Genomic DNA, 18646 nt, shown 5'->3' on the forward strand with positions numbered 1-18646 from the left:
ACGACATCATCCAATGATTATGACATCAAATGCTTATGACATCATCAAATGATTATGACATCAACAAAATGATTATGACATCATCCAATGATTATGACATCATCAAATGATTATGTCATCAACAAAATGATTATGACATCATCTAATGATTATGACATCAAATGATTATGACATCATCAAATCATTATGACATCAACAAAATGATTATGACATCATCCAATGATTATGACATCATCAAATGATTATGACATCATCCAATGATTATTACATCAACAAAATGATTATGACATCATAAAATGATTATGACATCAACAAAATGATTATGACATTATCCAATGATTATGACATCAAATGATTATGAAATCATCAAATGATTATGACATCAACAAAATGATTATGACATCATCCAATGATTATGACATCATCAAATGATTATGACATCAACAAAATGATTATGACATCATCTAATGATTATGACATCAAATGATTATGACATCATCAAATGATTATGACATCAACAAAATGATTATGACATCATCTAATGATTATGACATCATCAAATGATTATGACATCAACAAAATGATTATGACATCATCCAATGATTATGACATCAAATGATTATGACATCATCAAATGATTATGACATCAACAAAATGATTATGACATCATCCAATGATTATGACATCAAATGATTATGACATCATCAAATGATTATGACATCAACAAAATGATTATGACATCATCCAATGATTATGACATCAAATGATTATGACATCATCAAATCATTATGACATCAACAAAATGATTATGACATCATCCAATGATTATGACATCAAAAGATTATGACATCATCAAATCATTATGACATCAAAAAAATGATTATGACATCATCTAATGTTTATGACATCATCAAATGATTATGACATCAACAAAATGATTATGACATCATCCAATGATTATGACATCAAATGATTATGACATCATCAAATGATTATGACATCAACAAAATGATTATGACATCATCAAATGATTATGACATCAACAAAATGATTATGACATCATCCAATGATTATGACATCAAATGATTATGACATCATCAAATCATTATGACATCAACAAAATGATTATGACATCATCTAATGTCTATGACATCATCAAATGATTATGACATCAACAAAATGATTATGACATCATCCAATGATTATGACATCAAATGATTATGACATCATCAAATGATTATGACATCAACAAAATGATTATGACATCATCAAATGATAATGACATCAACAAAAGGATTATGACATCATCCAATGATTATTACATCAACAAAATGATTATGACATCATAAAATGATTATGACATCAACAAAATGATTATGACATTATCCAATGATTATGACATCAAATGATTATGACATCATCAAATGATTATGACATCAACAAAATGATTATGACATCATCAAAATGATTATGACATCATCAAATGATTATGACACCATCAAATGATTATGACATCAACAAAATGATTACGACATCATCCAATGATTATGACATCAAATGATTATGACATCATCAAATGATTATGACATCAACAAAATGATTATGACATCATCTAATGATTATGACATCATCAAATGATTATGACATCAACAAAATGATTATGACATCATCTAATGATTATGACATCATCAAATGATTATGACATCAACAAAATGATTATGACATCATCTAATGATTATGACATCATCAAATGATTATGACATCAACAAAATGATTATGACATCATCCAATGATTATGACATCAAATGATTATGACATCATCAAATGATTATGACATCAACAAAATGATTATGACATCATCCAATGATTATGACATCAAATGATTATGACATCATCAAATCAATATGACATCAACAAAATGATTATGACATCATCAAATGATTATGACTTCAACAAAATGATTATGACATTATCTAATGATTATGACATCATCAAATGATTATGACATCAACAAAATGATTATGACATCATCCAATGATTATGACATCAAATGATTATGACATCATGAAATGATTGTGACATCAACAAAATGATTATGACATCATCTAATGATTATGACATCATCAAATGATTATGACATCAACAAAATGATTATGACATCATCCAATGATTATGACATCAAATGATTATGACATCAACAAAATGATTATGTCATCATCCAATGATTATGACATCATCAAATGATTATGACATCAACAAAATGATTATGACATCATCCAATGATTATGACATCATCAAATGATTATGACATCAACAAAATGATTATGACATCATCCAATGATTATGACATCAAATGATTATGACATCAACCAATGATTATGACATCAAATGATTATGACATCATCAAATGATTATGACATCAACAAAATGATTATGACATCATCCAATGATTATGACATCAAATGATTATGACATCATCAAATGATTATGACATCATCAAATGATTATGACATCAACAAAATGATTATGACATCAACAAAATGATTATGACATCATCTAATGATTATGACATCATCAAATGATTATGACATCAACAAAATGATTATGACATCATCCAATGATTATGACATCAAATGATTATGACATCATCAAATGATTATGACATCAACAAAATGATTATGACATCATCCAATGATTATGACATCAAAAGATTATGACATCATCAAATCATTATGACATCAACAAAATGATTATGACATCATCTAATGTTTATGACATCATCAAATGATTATGACATCAACAAAATGATTATGACATCATCCAATGATTATGACATCAAATGATTATGACATCATCAAATGATTATGACATCAACAAAATGATTATGACATCATCAAATGATTATGACATCAACAAAATGATTATGACATCATCCAATGATTATGACATCAAATGATTATGACATCATCAAATCATTATGACATCAACAAAATGATTATGACATCATCTAATGTTTATGACATCATCAAATGATTATCACATCAACAAAATGATTATGACATCATCCAATGATTATGACATCAAATGATTATGACATCATCAAATGATTATGACATCAACAAAATGATTATGACATCATCAAATGATAATGACATCAACAAAAAGATTATGACATCATCCAATGATTATTACATCAACAAAATGATTATGACATCATAAAATGATTATGACATCAACAAAATGATTATGACATTATCCAATGATTATGACATCAAATGATTATGACATCATCAAATGATTATGACATCATCAAAATGATTATGACATCATCAAATGATTATGACACCATCAAATGATTATGACATCAACAAAATGATTACGACATCATCCAATGATTATGACATCAAATGATTATGACATCATCAAATGATTATGACATCAACAAAATGATTATGACATCATCTAATGATTATGACATCATCAAATGATTATGACATCAACAAAATGATTATGACATCATCTAATGATTATGACATCATCAAATGATTATGACATCAACAAAATGATTATGACATCATCCAATGATTATGACATCAACAAAAGGATTATGACATCATCCAATGATTATTACATCAACAAAATGATTATGACATCATAAAATGATTATGACATCAACAAAATGATTATGACATTATCCAATGATTATGACATCAAATGATTATGACATCATCAAATGATTATGACATCATCAAAATGATTATGACATCATCAAATGATTATGACACCATCAAATGATTATGACATCAACAAAATGATTACGACATCATCCAATGATTATGACATCAAATGATTATGACATCATCAAATGATTATGACATCAACAAAATGATTATGACATCATCCAATGATTATGACATCATCAAATGATTATGTCATCAACAAAATGATTATGACATCATCTAATGATTATGACATCAAATGATTATGACATCATCAAATGATTATGACATCAACAAAATGATTATGACATCATCCAATGATTATGACATCAAATGATTATGACATCATCAAATCATTATGACATCAACAAAATGATTATGACATCATCTAATGTTTATGACATCATCAAATGATTATGACATCAACAAAATGATTATGACATCATCCAATGATTATGACATCAAATGATTATGACATCATCAAATGATTATGACATCAACAAAATGATTATGACATCATCAAATGATTATGACATCAACAAAATGATTACGACATCATCCAATGATTATGACATCAAATGATTATGACATCATCAAATGATTATGACATCAACAAAATGATTATGACATCATCTAATGATTATGACATCATCAAATGATTATGACATCAACAAAATGATTATGACATCATCTAATGATTATGACATCATCAAATGATTATGACATCAACAAAATGATTATGACATCATCCAATGATTATTACATCATATGATTATGACATCATCAAATGATTATGACATCAACAAAATGATTATTACATCATATGATTATGACATCATCAAATGATTATGACATCAACAAAATGATTATGACATCATCCAATGATTATGACATCAAATGATTATGACATCATCAAATGATTATGACATCAACAAAATGATTATGACATCATCCAATGATTATGACATCAAATGATTATGACATCATCAAATCAATATGACATCAACAAAATGATTATGACATCATCAAATGATTATGACTTCAACAAAATGATTATGACATTATCTAATGATTATGACATCATCAAATGATTATGACATCAACAAAATGATTATGACATCATCCAATGATTATGACATCAAATGATTATGACATCATGAAATGATTGTGACATCAACAAAATGATTATGACATCATCTAATGATTATGACATCATCAAATGATTATGACATCAACAAAATGATTATGACATCATCCAATGATTATGACATCAAATGATTATGACATCAACAAAATGATTATGTCATCATCCAATGATTATGACATCATCAAATGATTATGACATCAACAAAATGATTATGACATCATCCAATGATTATGACATCATCAAATGATTATGACATCAACAAAATGATTATGACATCATCCAATGATTATGACATCAAATGATTATGACATCAAAAAAAAGATTATGACATCAACCAATGATTATGACATCAAATGATTATGACATCATCAAATGATTATGACATCAACAAAATGATTATGACATCATCCAATGATTATGACATCAAATGATTATGACATCATCAAATGATTATGACATCAACAAAATGATTATGACATCATCTAATGATTATGACATCATCAAATGATTATGACATCAACAAAATGATTATGACATCAACAAAATGATTATGACATCATCTAATGATTATGACATCAACAAAATGATTATGACATCATCTAATGATTATGACATCATCAAATGATTATGACATCAACAAAATGATTATGACATCATCCAATGATTATGACATCAAATGATTATGACATCATCAAATGATTATGACATCAACAAAATGATTATGACATCATCCAATGATTATGACATCAAATGATTATGACATCATCAAATCATTATGACATCAACAAAATGATTATGACATCATCTAATGTTTATGACATCATCAAATGATTATGACATCAACAAAATGATTATGACATCATCCAATGATTATGACATCAAATGATTATGACATCATCAAATGATTATGACATCAACAAAATGATTATGACATCATCAAATGATTATGACATCAACAAAATGATTATGACATCATCCAATGATTATGACATCAAATGATTATGACATCATCAAATCATTATGACATCAACAAAATGATTATGACATCATCTAATGTTTATGACATCATCAAATGATTATGACATCAACAAAATGATTATGACATCATCCAATGATTATGACATCAAATGATTATGACATCATCAAATGATTATGACATCAACAAAATGATTATGACATCATCCAATGATTATGACATCAACAAAAGGATTATGACATCATCCAATGATTATTACATCAACAAAATGATTATGACATCATAAAATGATTATGACATCAACAAAATGATTATGACATTATCCAATGATTATGACATCAAATGATTATGACATCATCAAATGATTATGACATCATCAAAATGATTATGACATCATCAAATGATTATGACACCATCAAATGATTATGACATCAACAAAATGATTACGACATCATCCAATGATTATGACATCAAATGATTATGACATCATCAAATGATTATGACATCAACAAAATGATTATGACATCATCTAATGATTATGACATCATCAAATGATTATGACATCAACAAAATGATTATGACATCATCCAATGATTATGACATCAAATGATTATGACATCATCAAATGATTATGACATCAACAAAATGATTATGACATCATCCAATGATTATGACATCAAATGATTATGACATCATCAAATCAATATGACATCAACAAAATGATTATGACATCATCAAATGATTATGACTTCAACAAAATGATTATGACATTATCTAATGATTATGACATCATCAAATGATTATGACATCAACAAAATGATTATGACATCATCCAATGATTATGACATCAAATGATTATGACATCATGAAATGATTGTGACATCAACAAAATGATTATGACATCATCTAATGATTATGACATCATCAAATGATTATGACATCAACAAAATGATTATGACATCATCCAATGATTATGACATCAAATGATTATGACATCAACAAAATGATTATGTCATCATACAATGATTATGACATCATCAAATGATTATGACATCAACAAAATGATTATGACATCATCCAATGATTATGACATCATCAAATGATTATGACATCAACAAAATGATTATGACATCATCCAATGATTATGACATCAAATGATTATGACATCAACCAATGATTATGACATCAAATGATTATGACATCATCAAATGATTATGACATCAACAAAATGATTATGACATCATCCAATGATTATGACATCAAATGATTATGACATCATCAAATGATTATGACATCAACAAAATGATTATGACATCATCTAATGATTATGACATCATCAAATGATTATGACATCAACAAAATGATTATGACATCAACAAAATGATTATGACATCATCTAATGATTATGACATCATCAAATGATTATGACATCAACAAAATGATTATGACATCATCCAATGATTATGACATCAAATGATTATGACATCATCAAATGATTATGACATCAACAAAATGATTATGACATCATCCAATGATTATGACATCAAAAGATTATGACATCATCAAATCATTATGACATCAACAAAATGATTATGACATCATCTAATGTTTATGACATCATCAAATGATTATGACATCAACAAAATGATTATGACATCATCCAATGATTATGACATCAAATGATTATGACATCATCAAATGATTATGACATCAACAAAATGATTATGACATCATCAAATGATTATGACATCAACAAAATGATTATGACATCATCCAATGATTATGACATCAAATGATTATGACATCATCAAATCATTATGACATCAACAAAATGATTATGACATCATCTAATGTTTATGACATCATCAAATGATTATGACATCAACAAAATGATTATGACATCATCCAATGATTATGACATCAAATGATTATGACATCATCAAATGATTATGACATCAACAAAATGATTATGACATCATCAAATGATTATGACATCAACAAAAGGATTATGACATCATCCAATGATTATTACATCAACAAAATGATTATGACATCATAAAATGATTATGACATCAACAAAATGATTATGACATTATCCAATGATTATGACATCAAATGATTATGACATCATCAAATGATTATGACATCATCAAAATGATTATGACATCATCAAATGATTATGACACCATCAAATGATTATGACATCAACAAAATGATTACGACATCATCCAATGATTATGACATCAAATGATTATGACATCATCAAATGATTATGACATCAACAAAATGATTATGACATCATCTAATGATTATGACATCATCAAATGATTATGACATCAACAAAATGATTATGACATCATCTAATGATTATGACATCATCAAATGATTATGACATCAACAAAATGATTATGACATCATCCAATGATTATGACATCAACAAAAGGATTATGACATCATCCAATGATTATTACATCAACAAAATGATTATGACATCATAAAATGATTATGACATCAACAAAATGATTATGACATTATCCAATGATTATGACATCAAATGATTATGACATCATCAAATGATTATGACATCATCAAAATGATTATGACATCATCAAATGATTATGACACCATCAAATGATTATGACATCAACAAAATGATTACGACATCATCCAATGATTATGACATCAAATGCTTATGACATCATCAAATGATTATGACATCAACAAAATGATTATGACATCATCCAATGATTATGACATCATCAAATGATTATGTCATCAACAAAATGATTATGACATCATCTAATGATTATGACATCAAATGATTATGACATCATCAAATCATTATGACATCAACAAAATGATTATGACATCATCCAATGATTATGACATCATCAAATGATTATGACATCATCCAATGATTATTACATCAACAAAATGATTATGACATCATAAAATGATTATGACATCAACAAAATGATTATGACATTATCCAATGATTATGACATCAAATGATTATGAAATCATCAAATGATTATGACATCAACAAAATGATTATGACATCATCCAATGATTATGACATCATCAAATGATTATGACATCAACAAAATGATTATGACATCATCTAATGATTATGACATCAAATGATTATGACATCATCAAATGATTATGACATCAACAAAATGATTATGACATCATCTAATGATTATGACATCATCAAATGATTATGACATCAACAAAATGATTATGACATCATCCAATGATTATGACATCAAATGATTATGACATCATCAAATGATTATGACATCAACAAAATGATTATGACATCATCCAATGATTATGACATCAAATGATTATGACATCATCAAATGATTATGACATCAACAAAATGATTATGACATCATCCAATGATTATGACATCAAATGATTATGACATCATCAAATCATTATGACATCAACAAAATGATTATGACATCATCTAATGTTTATGACATCATCAAATGATTATGACATCAACAAAATGATTATGACATCATCCAATGATTATGACATCAAATGATTATGACATCATCAAATGATTATGACATCAACAAAATGATTATGACATCATCAAATGATTATGACATCAACAAAATGATTACGACATCATCCAATGATTATGACATCAAATGATTATGACATCATCAAATGATTATGACATCAACAAAATGATTGTGACATCATCTAATGATTATGACATCATCAAATGATTATGACATCAACAAAATGATTATGACATCATCTAATGATTATGACATCATCAAATGATTATGACATCAACAAAATGATTATGACATCATCCAATGATTATTACATCATATGATTATGACATCATCAAATGATTATGACATCAACAAAATGATTATGACATCATCTAATGATTATGACATCATCAAATGATTATGACATCAACAAAATGATTATGACATCATCCAATGATTATGACATCAAATGATTATGACATCATCAAATGATTATGACATCAACAAAATGATTATGACATCATCCAATGATTATGACATCAAATGATTATGACATCATCAAATCAATATGACATCAACAAAATGATTATGACATCAACAAAATGATTATGACTTCAACAAAATGATTATGACATTATCTAATGATTATGACATCATCAAATGATTATGACATCAACAAAATGATTATGACATCATCCAATGATTATGACATCAAATGATTATGACATCATGAAATGATTGTGACATCAACAAAATGATTATGACATCATCTAATGATTATGACATCATCAAATGATTATGACATCAACAAAATGATTATGACATCATCCAATGATTATGACATCAAATGATTATGACATCAACAAAATGATTATGTCATCATCCAATGATTATGACATCATCAAATGATTATGACATCAACAAAATGATTATGACATCATCCAATGATTATGACATCATCCAATGATTATGACATCATCAAATGATTATGACATCAACAAAATGATTATGACATCATCCAATGATTATGACATCAAATGATTATGACATCAAAAAAAAGATTATGACATCAACCAATGATTATGACATCAAATGATTATGACATCATCAAATGATTATGACATCAACAAAATGATTATGACATCATCCAATGATTATGACATCAAATGATTATGACATCATCAAATGATTATGACATCAACAAAATGATTATGACATCATCTAATGATTATGACATCATCAAATGATTATGACATCAACAAAATGATTATGACATCAACAAAATGATTATGACATCATCTAATGATTATGACATCAACAAAATGATTATGACATCATCTAATGATTATGACATCATCAAATGATTATGGCATCAACAAAATGATTATGACATCATCCAATGATTATGACATCAAATGATTATGACATCATCAAATGATTATGACATCAACAAAATGATTATGACATCATCCAATCAATATGACATCAACAAAATGATTATGACATCAACAAAATGATTATGACTTCAACAAAATGATTATGACATTATCTAATGATTATGACATCATCAAATGATTATGACATCAACAAAATGATTATGACATCATCCAATGATTATGACATCAAATGATTATGACATCATGAAATGATTGTGACATCAACAAAATGATTATGACATCATCTAATGATTATGACATCATCCAATGATTATGACATCAAATGATTATGACATCAACAAAATGATTATGTCATCATCCAATGATTATGACATCATCAAATGATTATGACATCAACAAAATGATTATGACATCATCCAATGATTATGACATCATCAAATGATTATGACATCAACAAAATGATTATGACATCATCCAATGATTATGACATCAAATGATTATGACATCAAAAAAAAGATTATGACATCAACCAATGATTATGACATCAAATGATTATGACATCATCAAATGATTATGACATCAACAAAATGATTATGACATCATCCAATGATTATGACATCAAATGATTATGACATCATCAAATGATTATGACATCAACAAAATGATTATGACATCATCTAATGATTATGACATCATCAAATGATTATGACATCAACAAAATGATTATGACATCAACAAAATGATTATGACATCATCTAATGATTATGACATCAACAAAATGATTATGACATCATCTAATGATTATGACATCATCAAATGATTATGGCATCAACAAAATGATTATGACATCATCCAATGATTATGACATCAAATGATTATGACATCATCAAATGATTATGACATCAACAAAATGATTATGACATCATCCAATGATTATGACATCAAATGATTATGACATCATCAAATCATTATGACATCAACAAAATGATTATGACATCATCTAATGTTTATGACATCATCAAATGATTATGACATCAACAAAATGATTATGACATCATCCAATGATTATGACATCAAATGATTATGACATCATCAAATGATTATGACATCAACAAAATGATTATGACATCATCAAATGATTATGACATCAACAAAATGATTATGACATCATCCAATGATTATGACATCAAATGATTATGACATCATCAAATCATTATGACATCAACAAAATGATTATGACATCATCTAATGTTTATGACATCATCAAATGATTATGACATCAACAAAATGATTATGACATCATCCAATGATTATGACATCAAATGATTATGACATCATCAAATGATTATGACATCAACAAAATGATTATGACATCATCCAATGATTATGACATCAACAAAAGGATTATGACATCATCCAATGATTATTACATCAACAAAATGATTATGACATCATAAAATGATTATGACATCAACAAAATGATTATGACATTATCCAATGATTATGACATCAAATGATTATGACATCATCAAATGATTATGACATCATCAAAATGATTATGACATCATCAAATGATTATGACACCATCAAATGATTATGACATCAACAAAATGATTACGACATCATCCAATGATTATGACTTCAAATGATTATGACATCATCAAATGATTATGACATCAACAAAATGATTATGACATCATCTAATGATTATGACATCATAAAATGATTATGACATCAACAAAATGATTATGACATCATCTAATGATTATGACATCATCAAATGATTATGACATCAACAAAATGATTATGACATCATCCAATGATTATGACATCAACAAAAGGATTATGACATCATCCAATGATTATTACATCAACAAAATGATTATGACATCATAAAATGATTATGACATCAACAAAATGATTATGACATTATCCAATGATTATGACATCAAATGATTATGACATCATCAAATGATTATGACATCATCAAAATGATTATGACATCATCAAATGATTATGACACCATCAAATGATTATGACATCAACAAAATGATTACGACATCATCCAATGATTATGACATCAAATGATTATGACATCATCAAATGATTATGACATCAACAAAATGATTATGACATCATCCAATGATTATGACATCATCAAATGATTATGACATCAACAAAATGATTATGACATCATCTAATGATTATGACATCAAATGATTATGACATCATCAAATCATTATGACATCAACAAAATGATTATGACATCATCCAATGATTATGACATCATCAAATGATTATGACATCATCCAATGATTATTACATCAACAAAATGATTATGACATCATAAAATGATTATGACATCAACAAAATGATTATGACATTATCCAATGATTATGACATCAAATGATTATGACATCCTCAAATGATTATGACATCAACAAAATGATTATGACATCATCCAATGATTATGACATCATCAAATGATTATGACATCAACAAAATGATTATGACATCATCTAATGATTATGACATCAAATGATTATGACATCATCAAATGATTATGACATCAACAAAATGATTATGACATCATCTAATGATTATGACATCATCAAATGATTATGACATCAACAAAATGATTATGACATCATCCAATGATTATGACATCAAATGATTATGACATCATCAAATGATTATGACATCAACAAAATGATTATGACATCATCCAATGATTATGACATCAAATGATTATGACATCATCAAATGATTATGACATCAACAAAATGATTATGACATCATCCAATGATTATGACATCAAATTATTATGACATCATCAAATCATTATGACATCAACAAAATGATTATGACATCATCTAATGTTTATGACATCATCAAATGATTATGACATCAACAAAATGATTATGACATCATCCAATGATTATGACATCAAATGATTATGACATCATCAAATGATTATGACATCAACAAAATGATTATGACATCATCAAATGATTATGACATCAACAAAATGATTATGACATCATCCAATGATTATGACATCAAATGATTATGACATCATCAAATCATTATGACATCAACAAAATGATTATGACATCATCTAATGTTTATGACATCATCAAATGATTATGACATCAACAAAATGATTATGACATCATCCAATGATTATGACATCAAATGATTATGACATCATCAAATGATTATGACATCAACAAAATGATTATGACATCATCAAATGATTATGACATCAACAAAAGGTTTATGACATCATCCAATGATTATTACATCAACAAAATGATTATGACATCATAAAATGATTATGACATCAACAAAATGATTATGACATTATCCAATGATTATGACATCAAATGATTATGACATCATCAAATGATTATGACATCATCAAAATGATTATGACATCATCAAATGATTATGACACCATCAAATGATTATGACATCAACAAAATGATTACGACATCATCCAATGATTATGACATCAAATGATTATGACATCATCAAATGATTATGACATCAACAAAATGATTATGACATCATCTAATGATTATGACATCATCAAATGATTATGACATCAACAAAATGATTATGACATCATCTAATGATTATGACATCATCAAATGATTATGACATCAACAAAATGATTATGACATCATCCAATGATTATGACATCAACAAAAGGATTATGACATCATCCAATGATTATTACATCAACAAAATGATTATGACATCATAAAATGATTATGACATCAACAAAATGATTATGACATTATCCAATGATTATGACATCAAATGATTATGACATCATCAAATGATTATGACATCATCAAAATGATTATGACATCATCAAATGATTATGACACCATCAAATGATTATGACATCAACAAAATGATTACGACATCATCCAATGATTATGACATCAAATGATTATGACATCATCAAATGATTATGACATCAACAAAATGATTATGACATCATCTAATGATTATGACATCATCAAATGATTATGACATCAACAAAATGATTATGACATCATCTAATGATTATGACATCATCAAATGATTATGACATCAACAAAATGATTATGACATCATCCAATGATTATTACATCATATGATTATGACATCATCAAATGATTATGACATCAACAAAATGATTATGACATCATCTAATGATTATGACATCATCAAATGATTATGACATCAACAAAATGATTATGACATCATCCAATGATTATGACATCAAATGATTATGACATCATCAAATGATTATGACATCAACAAAATGATTATGACATCATCCAATGAATATGACATCAAATGATTATGACATCATCAAATCAATATGACATCAACAAAATGATTATGACATCATCAAATGATTATGACTTCAACAAAATGATTATGACATTATCTAATGATTATGACATCATCAAATGATTATGACATCAACAAAATGATTATGACATCATCCAATGATTATGACATCAAATGATTATGACATCATGAAATGATTGTGACATCAACAAAATGATTATGACATCATCTAATGATTATGACATCATCAAATGATTATGACATCAACAAAATGATTATGACATCATCCAATGATTATGACATCAAATGATTATGACATCAACAAAATGATTATGTCATCATCCAATGATTATGACATCATCTAATGATTATGACATCATCAAATTATTATGACATCAACAAAATGATTATGACATCATCCAATGATTATGACATCAAATGATTATGACATCAACAAAATGATTATGTCATCATCCAATGATTATGACATCATCTATTGATTATGACATCATCAAATGATTATGACATCAACAAAATGATTATGTCATCATCCAATGATTATGACATCATCTAATGATTATGACATCATCAAATGATTATGACATCAACAAAATGATTATGACATCATCCAATGATTATGACATCATCAAATGATTATGACATCAACAAAATGATTATGACATCATCCAATGATTATGACATCAAATGATTATGACATCAAAAAAAAGATTATGACATCAACCAATGATTATGACATCAAATGATTATGACATCATCAAATGATTATGACATCAACAAAATGATTATGACATCATCCAATGATTATGACATCAAATGATTATGACATCATCAAATGATTATGACATCAACAAAATGATTATGACATCATCTAATGATTATGACATCATCAAATGATTATGACATCATCAAATGATTATGACATCAACAAAATGATTATGACATCATCTAATGATTATGACATCATCAAATGATTATGACATCAACAAAATGATTATGACATCATCCAATGATTATGACATCAAATGATTATGACATCATCAAATGATTATGACATCAACAAAATGATTATGACATCATCCAATGATTATGACATCAAATGATTATGACATCATCAAATCATTATGACATCAACAAAATGATTATGACATCATCTAATGTTTATGACATCATCAAATGATTATGACATCAACAAAATGATTATGACATCATCCAATGATTATGACATCAAATGATTATGACATCATCAAATGATTATGACATCAACAAAATGATTATGACATCATCAAATGATTATGACATCAACAAAATGATTATGACATCATCCAATGATTATAACATCAAATGATTATGACATCATCAAATGATTATGACATCAACAAAATGATTATGACATCATCTAATGATTATGACATCATCAAAAGATTATGACATCAACAAAATGATTATGACATCATCCAATGATTATGACATCAAATGATTATGACATCATCAAATCATTATGACATCAACAAAATGATTATGACATCATCAAATGATTATGACTTCAACAAAATGATTATGACATTATCTAATGATTATGACATCATCAAATGATTATGACATCAACAAAATGATTATGACATCATCCAATGATTATGACATCAAATGATTATGTCATCATGAAATGATTGTGACATCAACAAAATGATTATGACATCATCTAATGATTATGACATCATCAAATGATTATGACATCAAGAAAATGATTATGACATCATCAAAATGATTGTGACATCATCAAATGATTATGACACCATCAAATGATTATGACATCAACAAAATGATTACGACATCATCCAATGATTATGACATCAAATGATTATGACATCATCAAATGATTATGACATCAACAAAATGATTATGACATCATCTAATGATTATGACATCATCAAATGATTATGACATCAACAAAATGATTATGACATCATCTAATGATTATGACATCATCAAATGATTATGACATCAACAAAATGATTATGACATCATCCAATGATTATTACATCATATGATTATGACATCATCAAATGATTATGACATCAACAAAATGATTATGACATCATCTAATGATTATGACATCATCAAATGATTATGACATCAACAAAATGATTATGACATCATCCAATGATTATGACATCAAATGATTATGACATCATCAAATGATTATGACATCAACAAAATGATTATGACATCATCCAATGAATATGACATCAAATGATTATGACATCATCAAATCAATATGACATCAACAAAATGATTATGACATCATCAAATGATTATGACTTCAACAAAATGATTATGACATTATCTAATGATTATGACATCATCAAATGATTATGACATCAACAAATTGATTATGACATCATCCAATGATTATGACATCAAATGATTATGACATCATGAAATGATTGTGACATCAACAAAATGATTATGACATCATCTAATGATTATGACATCATCAAATGATTATGACATCAATAAAATGATTATGACATCATCCAATGATTATGACATCAAATGATTATGACATCAACAAAATGATTATGTCATCATCCAATGATTATGACATCATCTAATGATTATGACATCATCAAATGATTATGACATCAACAAAATGATTATGTCATCATCCAATGATTATGACATCATCTAATGATTATGACATCATCAAATGATTATGACATCAACAAAATGATTATGACATCATCCAATGATTATGACATCATCAAATGATTATGACATCAACAAAATGATTATGACATCATCCAATGATTATGACATCAAATGATTATGACATCAAAAAAAAGATTATGACATCAACCAATGATTATGACATCAAATGATTATGACATCATCAAATGATTATGACATCAACAAAATGATTATGACATCATCCAATGATTATGACATCAAATGATTATGACATCATCAAATGATTATGACATCAACAAAATGATTATGACATCATCTAATGATTATGACATCATCAAATGATTATGACATCATCAAATGATTATGACATCAACAAAATGATTATGACATCATCTAATGATTATGACATCATCAAATGATTATGACATCAACAAAATGATTATGACATCATCCAATGATTATGACATCAAATGATTATGACATCATCAAATGATTATGACATCAACAAAATGATTATGACATCATCCAATGATTATGACATCAAATGATTATGACATCATCAAATCATTATGACATCAACAAAATGATTATGACATCATCTAATGTTTATGACATCATCAAATGATTATGACATCAACAAAATGATTATGACATCATCCAATGATTATGACATCAAATGATTATGACATCATCAAATGATTATGACATCAACAAAATGATTATGACATCATCAAATGATTATGACATCATCCAATGATTATAACATCAAATGATTATGACATCATCAAATGATTATGACATCAACAAAATGATTATGACATCATCTAATG

The sequence above is a fragment of the Dendrobates tinctorius genome, unplaced genomic scaffold, assembly GCF_039654945.1.
Source record: "Dendrobates tinctorius isolate UK_male_01 unplaced genomic scaffold, ASM3965494v1 ptg000019l, whole genome shotgun sequence".
Taxonomy (NCBI): domain Eukaryota; kingdom Metazoa; phylum Chordata; class Amphibia; order Anura; family Dendrobatidae; genus Dendrobates; species Dendrobates tinctorius.